At 41.8% G+C, this 21,400-nt stretch overlaps 1 protein-coding gene across 2 annotated transcripts in view; it reads left to right on the top strand.

Moving 5' to 3' along the window:
- Positions 1 to 10,775: 10,775 nt before the first annotated feature.
- TMLHE (trimethyllysine hydroxylase, epsilon) overlaps positions 10,776 to 21,400 on the top strand; it is a 52,990-nt gene continuing 42,365 nt past the window's right edge. Inside the window, exon 1 of one of the 2 annotated variants that reach the window (XM_027533958.1) lies at positions 10,776 to 10,951. The gene's annotated coding sequence lies outside the window, so the exon portion shown is untranslated. The remainder of the gene's footprint in view (positions 10,952 to 21,400) is intronic. The other variant, XR_003509653.1, reaches the window with a different exon arrangement.

Here is a 21,400-nt window from a genome sequence, read left to right as displayed (position 1 = left end):
GTTGCCTTTCTTTGGGATTAGAATGAAAACTGACCTTTTCCAGTCCTGTGGCCACTGCTGAGTTTTGCAAATTTGCTGGCATATTGAGTGCAGCACTTTCACAGCACCATCTTTCAGGATTTGAAATAGCTCAACTGGAATTCCATCACCTCCACTAGCTGTGTTCATAGTGATGCTTTCTAAGGCCCACTTGACTTCGCATTCCAGGATGTCTGGCTCTAGGTGAGTGATCACACCATCGTGATTATCTGGGTCATGAAGCTCTTTTTTGTACAGTACTTTGTATTCTTGCCACCTCTTCTTAATACCTTCTGCTTCTCTTAGGTCCCTACCATTTCTGTCCATTATCGAGCCCATCTTTGCATGAAATGTTCCCTTGGTATCTCTAATTTTCTTGAAGAGATCTCTAGTCTTTCCCATTCTGTTGTTTTCCTCTATTTCTTTGCATTGATCGCTGAAGTTTCCTCTATTTCTTTGCATTGATCACTGAGGTTTCCTCTATTTCTTTGCATTGATCGCTGAGGAAGGCTTTCTTATCTCTCCTTGCTGTTCTTTGGAACTCTGCATTCAGATGCTTATATCTTTCCTTTTCTCCTTTGCATTTCACTTCTCTTCTTTTCATAGCTATTTGTAAGGCCTCCTCAGACAGCCATTTTGCTTTCTTGCATTTCTTTTCCTATGTATCAGCACAGGGATTATAAATATACTTATGATTCATCTTTCTGGCGGGTGTGAGTTTAAAGTCAGTTTCTTAAGATACAGGTAAAAATATAGAATAATAATTTGATTTACATAAATTGCACATCTTAAATAGTTCAAGGTTTAGAATGTCGGGAGTGGGAGGTCCATGGAAAAATTTAAAAGGTTTTGTGGAAGATCACTGAGGAGTATAATAGTATAAGTATTTAAAATGGATTGCATTATGTGAAGGAATAGAAATATAAAAATAGAGAAAGGATGAGAAAAGAAGACAAAAGCAAATTAGCTTAAAGGTAACTCCATAATGCAATGGATATGACCTTGGGCAAACTTCAGGAGATGGTGAGGGACAGAGAGGCCTGGCATGCTGCAGTCCATGTGGTCACAAAGAGTTGGACATGACGGGCTACTGAACAACAACAACTCTATAAAAGCCATTGATGATTATTTAGAGACACATTAGAAATTATTCAGTAGGTACTTAAAGCTCAAAAAGAATCGCTTTATTATTTGTATGATCTAGGTTGTTTATCTCCAAAAGCAAATCATTGGAATGGAGCCAGTACTGCATTAGGGTTCCTAATAGCTCACTGTTTATGATGCCCTACTTTTTGTATTTGAAAGACACTTAAAGAACAAATTCTTCATAAGTATGCCTGGGCTCCTGGAACTTTATAACATGGATAATCCTAAATCATGGAACATGGAAGAGGGTAAAAATAGAATACCCTAGAGCTAGTAGATAACACTGGCCTAAGCAAAAGATTTCTGCTTTATTGACTATGCCTAAGGCTTTCACTGTGTGGATCACAATAAACTGTGGAAAATTCTGAAAGAGATGGGAATACCAGACCACCTGACCTGCCTCTTGAGAAACCTATATGTAGGTCAGGAAACAACAGTTAGAACAGGACATGGAACAACAGACTGGTTCCAAATAGGAAAAGGAGTACATCAAGGCTGTATATTGTCACCCTGCTTATTTAACTTATTTACAGAGTACATCATGAGAAACGCTGGGCTTGAGGAAGCACAAGCTGGAATCAAGATTGCCGGGAGAAATATCAATAACCTCAGATATGCAGATGACACCATCCTTATGGCAGAAAGTGAAGAGGAACTAAAAAGCCTCTTGAGGAAGGTGAAAGAAGAGAGTGAAAAAGCTGGCTTAAAGCTCAACATTCAGAAAACTAAGATCATGGCATCTGGTCTCATCACTTCATGGCAAATAGATGGGGAAACAGTGGAAACAGTGTCACACTTTATTTTGGGGGACTCCAAAATCACTGCAGATGGTGATTGCAGCCATGAAATTAAAAGACGCTTACTCCTTGGAAGGAAAGTTATGACCAACCTGGATAGCGTATTGAAAAGCAGGGACATTACTTTGCCAACAAAGGTCTGTCTAGTCAAGGCTATGGTTTTTCCAGTGGTCATGTATGGATGTGAGAGTTGGACTGTGAAGAAAGCTGAGTGCGGAAGGATTGATGCTTTTGAAGTGTGGTGTTTGAGAAGACTCTTGAGAGTCCCTTGGACTGCAAGGAGATCCGACCAGTCCATTCTAAAGGAGATCAGCCCTGGGTGTTCTTTGGAAGGAATGATCCTAAAGCTGAAAATCCAATACTTTGGCCACCTCATGTGAAGAGTTGACTCATTGGAAAAGATTCTTATGCTGGGAGGGATTGGGGGCAGGAGGAAAAGGGGATGACAGAGGATGAGATGGCTAGATGGCATCACTGACTCGATAGACATAAGTTTGAGTGAACTCCGGGAGTTGGTGATGGACAGGGAGTCCTAGTTGTGCTGCAATTCATGGGGTCGCAAAGAGTCAGACACGACTGAGTGACTGAACTGAACTGAACTCTGCATTCTGTTGGCAGAATTCAGTGAGCCTTTGTCCTGCTTCATTTTTTTTTTTTTTTTTTTTTGGATAAGATTCTTTTTTTTTTTTTTAAACTTTACATAATTGTATTAGTTTTGCCAAATATCAAAATGAATCCGCCACAGGTATACATGTGTTCCCCATCCTGAACCCTCCTCCCTCCTCCCTCCCCCTACCATCCCTCTGGGTTGTCCCAGTGCACTAGCCCCAAGCATCCAGTATCGTGTAATGAACCTGGACTGGCAACTCGTTTCTTACATGATATTTTACATGTTTCAATGGATTGTTTCTTCAAGAGGGTGGATAGAATTGAGTCCAGCAAGGAGCCAGACACTGTCCCATCAATGCAGGCACGAGTGACATTGCAGCTCACCCTCTGTCTCCTACTGCTCTTGACTTTTCAGCTCTACTATCTCCCACTTCGTCTCCCTCCTCTAGTCAGTAATCCTTGCCTGTTCACTGGATGCCAGCTGTTGTACTGCACTACTGCACTTTTCAAGGTGCTGTGCTATAGATTAAAAATGTTCCCTTTTTTTTTTTGCTTGTTTACATTTTATGTATTATTAGTGTGAAAAGTATTAAAAACCTATTACAGTGCAGTACTATATAGCTGATTGCGTTAATTGGGTACCTAGGCAATGGCACCCCACTCCAGTACTCTTGCCTGGAAAACCCCATGGATGGAGGAGCCTGGTAGGCTGCAGTCCATGGGGTCGCTAAGAGTCGGACATGACTGAGTGATTTCACTTTCACTTTTCACTTTCCTGCATTGGAGAAGGAAATGGCAACCCATTCCAGTGTTCTTGCCTGGAGAATCCCAGGGATGGGGGAGCCTGGTGGCTGCCGTCTACGGGGTCACACAGAGTCGGACATGACTGAAGTGACTTAGCAGCAGGTTAACTTTGTTGGACTTACAAATTGGACTTATGAACATGCTCTCAGAACAGAACTCATTCATATGTAGGAGACTTACTGTAATATATAATGTATATATACAACTTCATGTATATATAAATGGTTTCATATTGGACACACCTTTTAAAAGTTACTTTTTTCACTTAATTGTATGTTTTTATGATGTATCTATATCGTTAAAAATAGATCTAGCCCATTCACTTTTACTATATATATGTGTGTGTGTTTGTGTGTGTGTATATACATATATATGCTTTTTATTAGGATTTAACTCAGAAAATAAATTCTTAAATGTCTGTGAGTGGTGTGAGGTATTGATCTACATTTATCTGCTTCCCTAAGAGCCAATTATCCTAACTCTGTTTATTGAAGAGTCAATCATTTCACCCACTGACTTATTGTTCTCTATGTGTCATATAATAAGATTAGATTATACATAATTCTGCTTATAAGTTCATTATTTTCTCCATCAGTTATTTGTCTACTCATGTGTGCCTTAATACTATACTGTTTCATTATTATGGATTTGTAGTAAATTTTGCTATCTACTAATATAAGTTCTTTATACTTATTCTTCAGAAGTTTCATGACTCCTTTTATCTATTTTCTCTTCTACATGAATTATAATATGAATTTTAGTATCAGCATGTCAAGTTCTATAAGAATAAAATTCTATTGATATCTTGATTGTATTTTCATTTAATGTGTAGAATAATTTGAAAAAAGTAACTAAGTTTATGACAATGAATCTTCCCTTATGAACATATTATAACTTATATTCACCTAGGTCTTTTAAATGTTTCTAAAGCTTTAAAATTCTTTTCCTAAAAACATTACATCTTTTATAGGATTTATTTTAATAGACCTTGTAATTTTTGTTCCTATTATAAATAGTAACTTTGGGAGGAGGATCTCAGTTTTGGCATATGAATATATGTGTGTATGTGAGTGTGTATTATGCACATAAAATATTTCACTTTACTTTTTGATATATATTTTGCTATTTAGAAAGGTTTCATTTTTATTCTAATGATATTTTTATTCTGGTGGTTTTCAAACTTTACCATATATCAGAATTCCTGGAGAGCTGTTACAACACAGGTTGCTGAGTTCCAACACCAGAGTTCTTATTCAATAGGTCTGGGGTAGGATGGGAGACTTTGCATTTCTAACAACTTTCTAATAGATAAGGACCTAGAAGTCCAGTACCACACTTGAAGAATCATTATTTTATACTAATATTTTCACATACTTTTTTCTTGATTATATTTAATTTTAACTTTTTACTTTGAAATAATTTACATTTAAAGGTAAGTTTCATTTAGGAAGCTAAACAGTTATGAGGGTCTTGGGTACATCTTTCACTCAGATTTACTAATTGTTAACATTTTGCAAATACTTGCTTTATTACTTCATCCCTCTCTCTCTTCCTCTCTCTCTATGCAAATGTTTATACATGTTTCTGTATATATTTATATTTACAAAGATATATTTGTATGTATATATTTAATCTTTGGTATTATTATTACTTTCTAAACCATCTAAGAGTAAGTCACTGACCTCATGCCTCTTTTCCCCTTAAATACTTCAATGTGTATTACTTTAGAACAGGGATATTCTACCAGCAACAGATGAAAGGATAAAGAAGATGTGCATGTATTTCATATAGACAATGGAATACTACTTAGCCATAAAAAAGAATGAAATAATATATTATTTGTGTGAAAAGCATTGTAAACCTATTATAGTACAGCACTATATAGCCAATTGTGCTAGTTGAGTACCTAGGCAAACTTTGTAGGATTTATAACAAATTTTCAGACTCATCCAGGAAAAAAAGGGAGATGGTTCAAATCAGTCTAATTAGAAATTAAAAAGGAGAAGTCACAACTGATACTGCAGAAATACAAAGGATTACAAGAGACTATTTCAAGCAACTATATGCCAGTGAAATGGACAACCTGGAAGAAATGGACAAGTTCTTAGAAAGGTACAATCTCCCAAGACTGAACCAGGAAGAAATATAAAGTATGAACAGACCAACCACAAGTAATGAAATTGAAAAACAGTGAATAAAAATCTTCCAACAAACAAAAGTTCAGGACCACATGGCTCCACAGGTGAATTCTATCATACATTTAGAGAAGACTTGTGAAACTCTTCTGAATATTTGTAGAGGGAGGAACACTCCCAAGCTCATTCTACAAGGATCATCACTCTGATGATCCAACCAGTGATTGAAGCTGTAGGGTGAAATTTAGGGAGGTGTCAGTAATCATATTTCCTGTTGCATGGACTTGAGAAACAAAAGGAACTTTGGCAGAAGGGGCAGAGGGGTAGAGAAAGGAAGAGAAAAAAAGAGGGGGGAGAGAGAGAAAGAGAGTGTACCAATAAATGTATGAGGAAGAATAGATTAAAGAATGATAGAGAATCTTAATAACATTTGAACCCTTGGTTTTGATCATTCTTGAGGCCTAACTGTACCTTGTCCTTTCCAAGTTCTGAATGTTCCACTCCTACCTTTTTGTGAGACAGCCCATTATCTTTTCATAAATTTTTCTCTTTCACTTTAGTTGCAGGTAGGTTTTTGTGCCTTTTTCTTTTTTTTTTTTTAGAAAAGAATAACTTTATCCCTTTGCCACGCAAAGGGAGACATAGTGGGCTGCTGCCCCCAAAACCATGTGTCCTCACTTTGGAGAGACAGTGAGAAGTTTTACAGTAATTATTCAAAGAGGAGGTTGTGATCAGCTAGTGGACATTCTTCTGATGGGTTGATGGTGAAATAAGTGGGAGTCAGCATCATCAACCTTCAGGTCCAACTGGCCTGGGGTCTACATGCTTGTGGGCAGCATACAATTGTTAATTGCTAACTGCTCCCACATTGAGAGAGTTTCAATATCTGTAAAGCAAATCTAAGATATTGTTGTGTGTATCCATTTGAGGGGAACCAGGACCCTATCCCAAGGCTGCTCTTGACTGTTCGTTTCTCCCTGGTCTGGCATCCCCTCCCTTCCCTAATTAAGAACTGCTTGAATCTGCCCATTGGAACTCGCATTGGGTCAAGGAGGGTGAGTGAAGGCTGCTTCCTATCATCAAAGAAATGGAGGACACAGGCTTTGTGCCCCAGAATCCCACAGGGCCCTGCACAATATCACTATGTTGTGAGGGAGGAACAGATTTTCTTCTACCCTTCTGGGTTCTTCTGGCTGCACAAAGAATTAAATCAACATAAGACAGATTAAGAGGAGGACATCAAAGTTTAAAAACATGTATATATAGGAGGCTCAGCAATAAAGAATCTGTCTGCAGTGCAGGAGATGCAGGAGACCAGAGTTCGATCCCTGGGTCAGGAAGATCCCCTGGAGGAGGGCATGACAACCCACTGCAGCATTCTCATTGGAGAATCCCATGTATGCCTTTAAACTACTAAAATGCCTTTACAGTGCAAAACTTACTGTACAGGCTACTAAGTTTGTGCTGAACCGTATTCCTGATGAGAGTCAGAAATGTCCATATCCTGTTCATATTCTCATACACAAAATTAATATAATTTTCAGCTTTTACCCAATTTTTATCCATCAGTAGATGAGGGAAGTTTTGTATGGCCTAAACGATTTCTTCTGAAAACCTTTAGGATTCATGTGTTTCTGTATATAGACTAGAATTAATGTTATAGACCAAAGCCTCAACCAAATTCAACATTGCACTGTGTACAGAATATTTATTTTCTGGCTAAAGTCACTTTAAGTTACATAATAAAAGTTACTTTTATTATGAATCTTCATTTTCTTTCTTTTGTAACCTTTCAAAGATTAGAAATTTCTTTTCTAACCTTTCAAAGATTAGAAATTTGAAAGCTTTGAAATCAATTAGAAATTTATTTCAAAGAATCAAAATGGTTGATTCTTTTAGAGATCATTTTGATGAACAAAAATTCAAAATTGCAATACACACTTTGATTCACTTTTCAACAATTCTCAAGGTTATGAACAGCATTAGAAAGCATGAAGGCTTCACTAAAATGCTGATAAAACCAAGATGTAGATGTTGACCAAAGATGATGGCTCCCATACATCATTCCTATACAACAGCTCATTTTAGGCTAGAGCATGCATGCATGCTCAATCACTAAGCCATGTCTGACTTTGTGGAAACCCATGGACTGTAGCCTGCCAGGCTCCCCTGTCCATGGGATATCCCAGACAAGAATACTAGAATGAGTTGCCATTTCCTCCTCCAGGGGATCTTCCTGACCCAGGGATTGAACCTACATCCCCTGTGTCTCCTGCATTGCGGGTGGATTCTTTACCACTGCACCACATGGAAGCTAAACTGTAAAATTAAGGCCTACAGGCCTAATTCTGCCTCCTGTCTATGTTCATAAATAAATGTTAATGGGAATATATCCACGCTCATCATCTAAATATTACCTGTGACTGCTTTTGGTCAATGAATGTGGATTTGAATGGTGGCAGACAGAGACTGCGTGTGCCCCACAAAGCCTAAAATATTTACTATCTGACCCTTTGAAAAAAATTGCCAACACTTGGCCTCAAATATTAGCAGTACAAGTGGAGATAAATAGATGAGCAGATTATATTTTTGAGTCAGAGAAGGAACAAGCCTGGTGAGTTCTAGCAACATAAGGGAAGGCAGGCCAGGGTGGTTAAAACATAAAATAACCCAGATATTACCGTTGGTTTTTCCATTTCTTATTTTGTAGCAATTTACAACCATTGCTTACTAATCAGACATTAACTCACTCATTCAACAAATGTTCTTTAAGTTCCCACTCTGTCCTAGACACTATGTTAGCTGCTTCACATAAACACATACATATCATAATAAGGGAAAACAACAATTAAGTAATTCTAACAGAATCATAACTAACTAACTCTGTGCTCAGTCTTGTCTGACTCTTTGTGACCCCATGGACTACAGCATACCACGCTTCCCTGTCCTTCACTATCTCCCGGAGCTTGCTCAAACTCATGTCCATCGAGTTGGTGATGCCATCCAACTATCTCGTCCTCTGTCGTCCCCTTCTCCTCCCACCTTCAATCTTGCCCAGCATCAGGGTCTTTTCCAATGACTCAGCTCTTCACATCAGGTGGCCAAAGTATTGGAGCTTCAGCTTCAGCATAAGTCCTTCCAACGACTATTCAGGACCTATTTCCTTTAGGATGGACTGGTTGGATTTCCTTGCTGTCCAAGGGACTCTCAAGAGTCTTCTCCAACATTACAGTTCAAAAGCATCAAATCTTCGGCACTCAGCTTTCTTTACGGTCCAACTCTCACATCCATGCATGACTACTGGAAAAACCATAGCTTTGACTAGAGGGACCTTTGTTGGCAAAGTAATGTCTCTGCTTTTTAATATGCTGTCTAGATTGGTCATAGCTTTTATTCCAAGGAGCAAGCATCTTTTAATTTCATGGCTGCAGTCACCATCTGCAGTGATTTTGCAGCCCAAGAAAATAAAGTCTCTCACTGTTTCCATGGAGCCTGATTAACTAGGTTTCAGTGTCAGCCCTGACACTTAACTACTGTGTGATCCTTGTAAAACTGCTTAATTTCTCTGAGCCCCAGTGTCCTTATCCTTAAAGCAAAGATATCCTTATCCTTAAAGCAAGGATAATAATATTATCTATCTTAAATGTTATAAATACTTAGTTCAGCCTTTGGCCTATGGTGGTAAATTTAATAAATGTCGGTTACTATTATTAAGGCAAATGGCTTCTTTTTCCCCAGCTGTTAAACAGGCTTTATCTATCAACCTCTGGCCTCTTTCTGGGTACTTTCTACCTGTTGATTTCAACTTCCCCTTATCGATCTTGTCACTCTAGTTGCTATCGTCATGCTCTTTCCTATTACAGGACCTTTGGTCATACTGTTCCTTCCATCTGGAATGTTCCTTTTCCTGTTTGCCTGGCTAATTCCTATTTGCTCTTTAAACTCCATAGGGCATGAACTCTCTCCAGTTTTTGTTTACTATCTTACACTCAGTGGTTAATACTGCACCTGGAGTTTGGTCGACACTCAGTAATGTTTGCTGCATGAGTAAACACGAGTCTGAGTCTATCATCTCACATTATTCAGTATTCTTATGTACATTAATTCACATCCTAGCTATAGCCTTTTTTCTTTCTACTCACTGGTTCTAGATAATGCTCACCAAATATTCACTACACACAAGATTTGTTAGGTTCTGGCTAGGGACTCTGAAAATAAATTTGAAAAATATGAATTTCCAGCTTTCAAGAAGCTACCTGCTCACGGAGGGACACAGGCATGCAAACAGAGAAACTATAATCCAGAATGATAAGTGGTTATACTTGAGGCCTGTGCTTGAGACCATTGGTCACATTGGACTCATGAAAAACCAGAATATACACTTACCTAGGAAAGAAAAGGAAGGATTCATAGAGGAGGTAGTATCTCAATTGAGCCAAAAATAATGAGTAGCAATTTTGAAAATAGACAATTAGGGATAAAGCATTTGGCAGAAAGAATTCCAGGGTAAAAGTATGAAGGGGTTTTTTTCCTTTGTTGGTCCTGACTTCTACAAACCTTTTCCTTTTCTATTACCATTTTGAATAACAATTTGCATGTTCAATAACTACGAGACTGCTCAGTCTCTCATTTTCAATGTCTATACATGACATTTGTTATTTGTTGCTCTCAGTTTTTCCCTTTGCCCTGAATTTCCATCACACATAGTATTTCAGTGAGCTTAATTTGTCCTTCTTTGTCATATGTATACTATTCTTCCGTGTTTGCGTGCCTAAGATGTGTGTTCCTAATGATTCGTTCCATTCTAGCGCTCACTGTACTTAACACTGTACCTGGACCTTGGATTCAAAGTGCTCAACTAAATTGAGGGGAAGCCTGGCGTGCCACAGTCCACGGGGTCGCAAAGGATCGAACACGACCGAGCGCCTGAACAAGAGAGTTGGTGGGAGGCCAGCAGTGAGTGCTGTGTTCACGTAAGCTCAAGAGAGCGGCGGAGTCTATTGGAAGAAGGTAAATTCAGTGAACCTCAATAAAACTACCGGAAATAGGAGCATCCGAGGCGGAGTCCTGAAAAGGCAAGCAAGGCGACCTGGGTCTTACACGCATCATTTTATGGGTCCATCTATTTTGCTGTCTGCAACTGATGGTTCCCAATCTGCTAGGAATCGACCTCAGCGACCCGTCTCCATCCTGCTGATTCCAAAGATCCAGCGCGCGCGGCCACCAGTTGCATGCCCGGCGCGAGGCACCGCCCTCCGGCCGGAAGGAGAGGGGCGGGGCCTCCGGGCGGGTAATGGGGCCTCGCGCCGCGGGAGGGGGGAACGTGGGGCTGCCGGTTTCGGGGCCAAAAGCAAAAGGGCGGGCGCAGGGCTGCCTTCCGAGGCTCTCCTCGCTTGCGATTCGTCCACTTGGCTGAATCGGGAGTCGCGACCTCTGGCACAGGTGGGTCCCGCCCCATGGAGCGGGGAAGGGGTGTACTGGGTGGGTTCGATGAGTGGTGTGGCCGAGGCGCTGGCTTGCAGGCCCGGGGAAGTGAGAGAGTGGCCGCCCCCACCCTGGCTACTTGGGCCCCAGGGCGGTGGTACTTACCTTCACCCTGGCACTGGAGAAGGCCACTTGTGCCTTGCTGCAGGGCTTCCGTTACACGGTGGGAGGCACTTGCGCGACCCAGAGCCCGGAGATCAGCGCGTGGTCTGCTGGACCCAGTGCTTGGGAACAGCTTGCAGAGCTGCAGCAGCCTCGCTTTGGGACTGCTGCCCAGAGGACATAGTCTCAAACTCGAGCAGACTTCCCCGCCCTGGGTCTGTCCTTCACTGTGACCAGCTTTCAGCGAATCCCTCCCATCTCCATGCTTCGCCTGGCTGGGCAGTGCAGTGCACGCTGGAATTCGGTTGTCTGCAGGACCTTGCAGCACCGACTCTTTCTTGCTAATGTTTTCTGCCCAGATAGTACCCTTTCTCAGCCCCTCCGGAGCAGGAAACCTAGCAAGAGGCAGGGCAGGGCCTTGGGGAAGTTAGGCCAGATCTCTCTCTGTTATGCAAACAATTCTGCAAAGCCCAAGGAGGCTTACTTTACCGCCTGCTGGGAAAACTGGAAACAACATTAATTCAATGCCTTGGTTGAATGTTAACTCTAAAGAATGCCCTTCTGAATGCTTTACCATTAAAGAGTTTAACCAGATGATAAATCATTTTCCAAAACCTTATGGGTTGAATGAGCATTGTACACGGTCTGACAAAAAGTCTAATCGGAAAGATTTGGGTGACTTAGCTGTGTACTCAAACGCTGCAAGACAGACCTGAGCTCTCATATGGAGGAATGCTTTCATATGCCATTCCCGTAGAGTTGTCTTTTAGGGTTGCCTCTTAGCTTGGTATTTTCAGGAAACACTCTATTAAAAATTACACTTGATTTTGCATTAACTATAAGGGCAAAGGAGAAGGCAATGGCAACTCACTCCACTACTCTTGCCTGGAAAATCCCATGGACGGAGGAGCCTGGTAGGCTGCAGTCCATGGGGTCACGAAGAGTTGGACACGACTGAGCGACTTCACTTTCATGCATTGGAGAAGGAAATGGCAACCCACTCCAGTGTTCTTGCCTGGAGAATCCCAGAGACGGCGGAGCTTGGTGGGCTATCATCTATGGGGTCACACAGAGTCGGACATGACTGAAGCGACAGCAGCAGCATAAGGGCAAAGAATTAGAAACACTATTGAGGGACATGATGCTATCCCTCTAATTCCTTCTCATTTAGGAACTAGTGACAATGATAATGGCAACCATATATTATGCAAAACACTGTAATCTTCACAACCACAAGAGGTAAATGTGTTTATCTGTCATGATACTTAAAGATGTTATACTTTATCTCATAACCATTATGATGAAGGGAATGTTCAAAGGGTGGGTTAAGTCTGGGGGTGTCTTTTGCATGTCCCCCGGTTTCTTAGAAGAATGGTGGACTGGGAGGGATCACTTTCTGATTTTAGTATCTGTATGAGGAACCACAAGCAGCTCTGTATCTCTGCTTGTCAACTTTGGAAACAGCAGTAAAATATCCTAACTGATCACTCATTCTCTGCAGTGTTTCTGGCAGCTGTGTTTTCTGCCTGTCACAATGAGGTGGGGTGGGGTGGACTCAGGCCCTGGGTGAATACACCCTTCTGATGGGAAGAGTCTCTTTCTGCTTGGAGCCAAAGTGAACACGGATCCACAAGCTGGGCACCATTGCGACCCTCTGTCTACAACACCACATGTCCCCCATGCTCATATGGGCTGTACATGCACCTGCTGTTGCCCACATGTAAATAATTTTGCAGGACAATTTACAGGCTTTGGGCAAAATCTGGTCTCTGCCACACCCGCAGGGTTTAAACAAGGAGTGGCCACTGGTTATGAATGCGAATGTCCTTTAGGATGGGGGACCTGATGATTTCCCAAGTGATCAACATGGTGAGAGGGAACTTCTGCTAGACATCTGCTGAGCCGACCTCGTGGGTGAACATAGGACTGGCTGTTTGGCAGGACCCCGTGGAGGCTTTGGCCATATTTTTCCTCTGTTCATTCACACTGTCACTCCGAAGACAATCAGTGAATACTTCCTCTGTGCCAGGATGCTGATCCACTCTGAGATGAGCAGCACAGGAGGACAGTAAGTTTGAGAGGACAACAGAAATTCAACTTGAAGCATGCTAAGTCCGAGGCATCCTCTTCCTCATTCCTAATATCTGATCAGTGCAAAATCTTGCCACTTCTGCGTCCTGAATAATTTTTTGTAAACCCACTCACTTCTCTTTCCTCCCCTGTTACTCAGAATTTCAACCCAGCAACACTCTTTCTTTTTCTGTTAATTACAAAACTGTATTAAAGGATTCAAGTCCTTGCTTGACCCTCAGTCCTCATGGGAAAATCTTCACTCCTACCATAACCACAACAGCAACATCAACAACATACAGCAGCTCAATGAGGCGTGTATGACCCCTAATGAATAATCAAACACACAAACTTTCTGTTTTTCTCTCCTTCCCAAAGTGTTTTTAAAATTTTGTATTGAGATATAATTTACACACCATAAATTTGACTCCTTTTACATGTACTTTCAAGGATTTTTAGTAAATTTATCAAGTGGTGCAACCATCACTGCATCCAACGTTAGCTATTTCTATCACCTCAATAGCATCTCTCTTGCCCATGTGCACTTAGTCCCCATTACCATCCCAACCCCCTTAACAACCACTAACCCACATCATTTTACATTGTTTACATTCACATGCACCACCAGCACCATATAAAAGTTCTAATTTCTCTACATCCTCACCAATATTTTGTCATTTTTCCTCTTAGAAAATGTATAGCTGCCCTTGTGGATGTAAAGTAATATCTCATTTTAGATTTGATGTACATTTCCCTAATGTAAAGATATTGAACATCCTTTCATCTGTCTTGTCCATTTGTAAATGTTCTTTGAAGAAATATCTATCTAATATTTTGCCCATTTTTTTAATTAGGTTATTTCCCTTCCTATTATTGAGATGTAAGATTTTTTAAGTATATTTAGGATACAAGTGCTTTATCAGGTATATCATTTGAATTTTTTTTTTCCTATCTGTGACTTGTCTTTTCATTGTTTAAATATTTTTAGTTTTTTCATTTTTTAATGATGCCTTTTGAAAAGCAAAGGTTTTTAATTCTGGTTAAGCTCAAGTTATCATTTTTCTTTTGCAAATTGTGCTTTTTCATGTTGTATCTAAGAACTCTTTGCTTAATCCAAGGTCATGAAGATTTTCTCCTATATGTTCTTCTGAAAGTTTTATAGTTTAATCTTACATTTATTTCTAATCCATTTTGACTTCTTTTGTGTGTGTGGTGTGAGGTAGGCGGTCTAAAGCCACCTATTTTTTAAGCTGAAGTATGACCTACAATACCATATTACTTCCAGGTGTGCAATATAGTGATTGGATATTTCTATACATTATGAAATTATCACCATGATAAGTCTAGTTACCACCTGTCACCATACAAAGATATTATAATGTTATTGGCTATATTCCCTATGTATACATTATGCCCACACAGCTAATTTATTTTGTATCCAGAAGTTTGTACCTCTTAGGATCCCTTATCTGTTTCTCTCATCCCCCATTACTTCCCTCTTCTCTGGCAACGGCCAGTTTGTTCTTTGTTTCTATGAGCCTGTTTCTGTTTTATTTATTCATTTGTATTGTTTTTTACATCTGACACATACCTGAAATCATATGGTATTTCTCTTTCTCTCTTTGACTTATCTCACTCAGCACACTACTCTCTAGGCCCATCAGTGTTATTGAAGATGGCAAGATTTCATCCTTCTTTATGGCTGACTAATATGCCATCATATATACATATCACATCTTCTTTGTCCATTCCTCCATCAATGAACACTTAGGTTGTTTCCATCTTTTGGATATTGTAAGTAATGCTGAATTTTGGGGCATTTGGAGAGAGGACCTTCAGTGTCCACTCTTGAGGCAACTGGCCCCTGGGAAAGTCTGCACCATGCAGGTGCAGAGTAAGACTCCCATGTCTTACCTGACTGGGCCCCTGGGGAGACATGCCAGGCCCTTGGATACCCATTCACCTTGTGATGTCTGGGCCCTGGTGGGCGGTGGTCATCTCCGTGAGTGGACAGGGCAGCGTTCTGGGCTGGTGGTGGACAGAGACATCAGTCCTGCTCAGGGGTCATGGCGAGTCCCCTGGACCCAAGAGCGCCATTCTATGCTATCTGCTGCGGCAGCCACTGGCAATTGTGATTCAGACTTGAACCCAAGGGAGACAGTCGGTTCCCCCATCATACCAGCTGCATCTTAGGAACCACCACTGTGGACGTGCCAGCCGCCTTACTGGGCAGCGTGGAGAGGCCACCTTGCCTCCATGGCAGGAGGTTCCATGGGACAGTGCTGCTCCAGATCCTTGCACACACATGTGCAAGGACAACCAGCCCCAGAGGAAAGCCTGTGCCACCCCAGTCCAGTTCTCCAAGCCGGGCTGTATTCTCATGCAAATGTGCCAGAGGCCCGAGCTCTGAGCCCTGTTGCCTCCTTGCAGCCCCAGGGCAGGCAGGAGAGAATGGTGTCCCCTACCCATCCGAGTGGGTGAGCCGGCTGTGAGCAATCCAGGACGACTTCTGGTGTGGGCGCTGGCAGTAGGGTAGGAGTGGGGAACCCTTTGAATACAGTAGAGTGACCATCTCTGACTGCCCCCCACTGGATGCCCAACACCTGTGAAGGCCTCAGTGTGTTTGGAAACCATGGAACTTTCCCCCAAGGCCTGCTTGCTTTGGGAGACTTTGGTTCTCTTGACCTTCCTCTTGGATTCTCTAGAACTTTCTGGCCCAGCTGAGCAAACAGGGGGTTCTGCATTTGGCCCTGGGCTCCCAGGGAAAAGTCATTCCAGTTCCCTTTGCCCTGACCATACACCCACCTGTCTGATCCCTCCAACCTGTAGTCACAGGTCTATTGTCTTTGGGGTTTGATGGTGGGTTTCTTTTTGGACTGTGCAGCTGGTGGGATCTCAGTTGCCTGTGCCTGTACGCTCAATTGGTAAGTCGTGTCCATCTCTTTGCAACCCCATGGACTGCAGCCCGCCAAGCTCCTCTGTCCATGGGATTGTCCGGGCAAGAATCCTGGAATGGGTGGCCATTTCCCTCTCCCGGGGATCTCCCCACCCAGGGATCGAACCCTATCCTGAGTCTCCTACATTGGCAGGCAGATTCTTTACCATCTCACCACCTGGGAAATCTACCTTAGTTCTCCCTGACCATGGATCAGACCCCTGCCTCCTGCAGTGAGAGTGCAGAGTCTTAAGCACTGACCACCAGGTGAGATCTCAGGATTTGTGTTTTCTAGAGGGGACGTGGTGATATATTTTAGGAGGCAGGTCTTTGCTCACTTAGGGGTCGTGGCTGGCAGGTGTGTGATCCTCAAGGATGATGGGGAAGGTATGGGCTTGGTTACAGACTCAGCAGATGCTGAAAAGGTGGGAAGGGAAGGCTGGGGGTGGCGCCCAGGGCTACCCAGGGAGCTATAAGCAGCATCAGTGTCTGGAGGTCCTGTTCCCCCAAGGCCCAGGGGTCCTCCCTTTGCAGAAGTGTGGGGCCCAGCTGCCAAGGTGGGCGGCCAACCTGTTGAGCACGTGGTTGAACTGACACTTGCTGAGGCTTCCTCTCCTGAGCCTGGACTCAGGAACAGCTGGCTGTGATCATACTCTGCTGCTCGGGAAGGGACATGTGTTTCTCCTGATGGAGGAGGGCCCGTTGTTACAGAGGAGCAGTTGAGGCTAGGGGCATGCTTGGGGAGCTTTCACTCCTTCCCCAGACCTTTTTCAGAGACAGAGTGCTAATTAGAGGGTGCTGGGGTCCTCCCCCACCTGACTCCTAAGCTGTCACCCAGCAGGTAGGCCCTCCAGACTTTAGAGCTGTGTTGTAACATGCTTGAGAGTGGGAGGAGGGCAGGGAAGGACCCAACAACTCCCCTTCCTGTCCCCCACAGTTTGGAATGTGAAGTTTTGCACTTAGCTGTGCCACCTGTTGGTTTAATAAAAGTGGCTCAGAGCCACTCCCTTTGTCACCGAGCCCACCTGGCCCTGGGACAGATACCTGCATTGGGTTGTTGCTGTTCAGAATCTCCCAAGGCTGCTCCCTGGAGAACTTTGGGGCTGGCCAGTGCATCGTCTAGTCCCTACAGATTTAAGGTGTTACTATATCCCATGCCAGGCCTCCCTGGTGGGCTGCTGGTGATCCCTAGCTGCCTCACATCCCCAAGAATCATGGATGTATTGGCTCATCCCCATGGTCAGCAAGGTGATGCTAGCAGTAAAGAATCTGCCTCCATTGCAGGTGATGTGAGAGACGTGGGTTCGATCTCTCAGCCAGGAAGATGCCCCTGGAGGAGGACATGGCAACCTGCTCCAGTATTCTTGCCTGGAGAATGGACAGAAGAGCCTGGTGGGCTACAGTCCATAGGGTTGCACAGAGTCAGACAGGACTGAAGCAACTTAGCATGGAGTCTGAGCATCCCTACAGCAGTGGCAGGATGTGTGAGAACCAGAGAAGATGGAAGGGAGGATTTTAGGAAGCATAGCTCTAGCTTATGAACTAAATTCACATGGAAATGTTTGTTGAGGGTCACAACTAACGATCAGAATCATTAAAAAAAAATAACGCCGCATTGAAACACACAGGTACATATATATTTTCAAGTTACTATTTTGGGTTTTTAAGGTACATGCCCAGGAGTGTTATTGCTGGATCATATGGTATCTCTGGTTTTAATTTTTTAAGCAACCCCCATACTGTTTTCCATAGTGACTGTACCAATTTACATTCCCATCAACAGTGTTGGAGGGCTCCCTTTTCTCTACATCCTTGCCAATACTTGTTACTTGTTGGGTTTTTGATAATAGCCTTTATGACAGATAGGTGGTGGTATCTCATTGTGGTTTAGATTTGCATTTACCCTTTTCCACAGAGATTAGACCTACATCATGACACAACTATCCTGGACTTCTCAGACTCTGTCTCTATTTTCTGTCAAATGTTTCCCCAGATAAACCACTTGCACAATCTGTGCCTGTCATGGCACCTCCTTTTCAAAGGGCCTGGACTAATGCAGTTGTCAACATTACAGATTGGGATATTTCTCATAGAATATACATTTCTGGCTCCTCTCAAATATGGCAACATTAAGACTCTCTGGCAATAATTAGCTAGAGCTACGTAGTGGCTAGGATTTTTGGACAGATCAAGCATTCTTCGATTCACCCATCTCACCACAGTCCCCTATTGTCTCTTATGCTTCACCTATTTATGTTTCTTGCCTAGACCCTGTGGGCATTTAATTTTGAGACCCTCATGTAAAGGAGCATCCTCTTAACTCACGCAGTCCAATATATTCTTGCACTAGTTAAACCCAGACAAAGATACGTATGACAGATGCAATCTCAGCTTAGAGCTTTTGCTTTGGCCTTCTTTAAACCAGAACGATATCATCATGCACAATTCCCTTTTTGTTCAAACGTCATTTTTCTCAATAAAGTCTACCCTGATCACCATGTTTAAAAGTCCTACTTCCTTCAGCACACCCCTTTATCCTGCTGCATCGCTCTGACTGCCTTCTAATATTTATTGATTATATTTATCTTTGTCCTTCCACTAGAAGATAAGCTCCATGAAAGCAGTCATTTTTGTTTGTTTTGTTCCCTGATAAATCCCAAGTGCCTAAAATAGTTTCTGGCACAAAGTTGACCCCCAATAAATATGTGTTAAATGAATTGAGCAGGAATAATGAGAGGGAGAAATACAGTAGGCAGAGGAAACCGCATATGTGAAGGCACTGAGGCATGGGGCAAGATAGATGGGGCCAGGAGATGCGTCAATAGTTTTGTCTGCCCTCAAGGAGCTCTCAGCGAATGGAAGAGAGAAGTAATTAAATGGGTAATTATTGGATGTGTTGTAAGCTCATAAGGATATGCACAAAGTGCTGTGAGAACACTGGGTAGGCAGCTCCTAACTCTTCCTAGGGGGGTTAGGAAGATTTTACAAAGGTGACATTTGAGCTAGGTCTCAGGCAGGAGAGTGATATGCTTAAAGTGTTTTAAGAAAATTAATCTGGCAGTAGTATGGAAGGTGGATTGGAATATGGATAGAATGGAGGCAAGGAAACCATCTAGTCTATGGCAGTAGTCCAGGTATGAGCTGATGAAGGCATCTATAGGAATGGAAAGAGAAGAACAAATCTGAGAGACATTTGAAAGGAAAAATTGACAGAGGCTAAATGGACTCTTGGCTTTAAGCCTTTTAGGAGGGAATGCTTCTTCCTTAGCAATAACCATGCAAAGGTTCAGATTGACCTATTATGTAATTGCTTACTCTGACTAGAATTTCTAGCGATTGCTGTTCTCCAAAAGTTTCTCTTAGGATGATTGATACTTGATGGACCTTAATTTACATTACGATGGCGTTAGACTCTAAAGATTGGGAAGCTCTCAAAAACATCATTTCGACCATGAAACAGCAAATTATCCTATTAAAGGAGAACTGAGGGAAGCCATGGGTTGCAGGGGAAGTTTTACAATGACCTCATAGGTGCTATTTTTCTTTTTAAAGAATAATATATAAAACAATGAAAAGAAGGATTATAGCAGATGGCACGTTCCTAAAGGATTAGTATTTGAAAGGATTAAGGCCCAAAATTATCTCGAGCTTGTATAAACATGTATTTGCAAAGACAGGACAATGTTAACTATGTTCTCAGAAGGAAAAAGTACATGTGTCCTGGGTTGGATAAGTTATAACTTGATATTGTTTAACAATTCCCAATGATCAAAAGAATTAATAAGAATAAAGAAAGGTGCTTTAACACTTAATTTATATAAGTATACTACCACTTCTAACAAAGAAGGAGGAAGTTTTCAATCTACTAATCAATGAGCTAAATATGTCCTTGGTTAGCTTCTAGAACAGGTTTTCAAGTAAACGAATACCTAGAAAATTGCAAAGTTATCAACAAAGACATTCCACACAGATCTAATTTTATTAGAGGTGTTTATGGAAATATGACAGCTATAACATGTACATTGAATGAATGCAATTTCAGCAAGATTTTAACAAGTCTTTTATGATACCCTTGGGAACAAGAATTATGAATCCATATTGGTGGGTTATATAATTAATACAATTATATATTAATAACCATACTCAAAGAGTGCTGATCGCAGACCATAAGCAATGGAAGAATTTGAGATGGCCTATTGCAAACCCTACCTTTGGTTTGATCTCATCAACACTTTCATTACTTAAGTGAAGATTTAGAGCAGACACCTTACCAGATTTAAAGATGCTATGAAACTCGAAGAAAATCAATTCAATCCAATGTCCACAAATGTTTATGAAATTCTCCTAAGTACTAGGAACCATGCTAGATGTTAGGGTACAAACATGAATGACCCATAGGTTTCCTGTTGAGATGTATCCAGATCTTACTGGTAGTAAAGCATAAAAACATATAATTTATTTTTTTTTAACTTTTGCAATCATCAGAATTTAATTTTAGAGCATTTACATCCCTGCAAAAAGAAACTGCCCACATATTAGCTGTCATTCCCCAATTCCTCCCTCCCCACTGCTCCAGCTGGAGACAAGCACTAATCTACCTTTTATCTCTTTGAATTTGCCTTTTCTGGACATTTCATATAAATGGGATCATATAGCATATGGCCTTTTGTGTCTGACTTCTTTTTGTTTATATTGGAGTATAGCCAATTAACAATGTCATAATAGAAAGGCATACAATTTCAACAAAATGTACTGAGAAGGAAGACAGAGGCATAAACAGACTGTTATGAGAGAACTAAAGAAAGCTGCTAGTTCATTCTGAGAATCTAGGGAAGAATTCTTAGATGAGATGATATATCTCCACTGATTCTTAAAAGATGAATAGAAGAGAGTAGGAAGGGCTTCCACTTTAGAAGAACAAATAGCATGAACAAGAGTTTCTCAAAATTTAGAAAGTATAGTGAGTCTGGGAAACTATGAACAAAATAAGTACAAGGAAGTAAATAATAGGAAGTCAGGCTGAGAGGTGGCCTAGGATCAGGTAATTGGAGGCATTACCTAATATGATGACTAAATTGGGCTTTTCCCAGAAGACCATGTGCTTAGTTGCTCAGTCATGTCCAGCTCTTTGTGACCCCCATGGACTGCAGTCTGCCAGGCTCCTCTGTCCATGGGATTTTCCAGGCAAGAATACTGGTGTGGGTTGCCATGCCCTCCTCCAGGGGTGAAAACCCTAACCTATTTCAGAAACCTCCCTCAGTCATCAGCAAATTATTTTATATCTCTAGCTATGGACTTGG

The sequence above is a fragment of the Bos indicus x Bos taurus genome, chromosome X (assembly GCF_003369695.1).
Source record: "Bos indicus x Bos taurus breed Angus x Brahman F1 hybrid chromosome X, Bos_hybrid_MaternalHap_v2.0, whole genome shotgun sequence".
NCBI lineage: Eukaryota > Metazoa > Chordata > Mammalia > Artiodactyla > Bovidae > Bos > Bos indicus x Bos taurus.
Note: the sequence above shows the minus strand (reverse complement) of the source record. Positions and strands in the feature narration are given on the sequence as shown.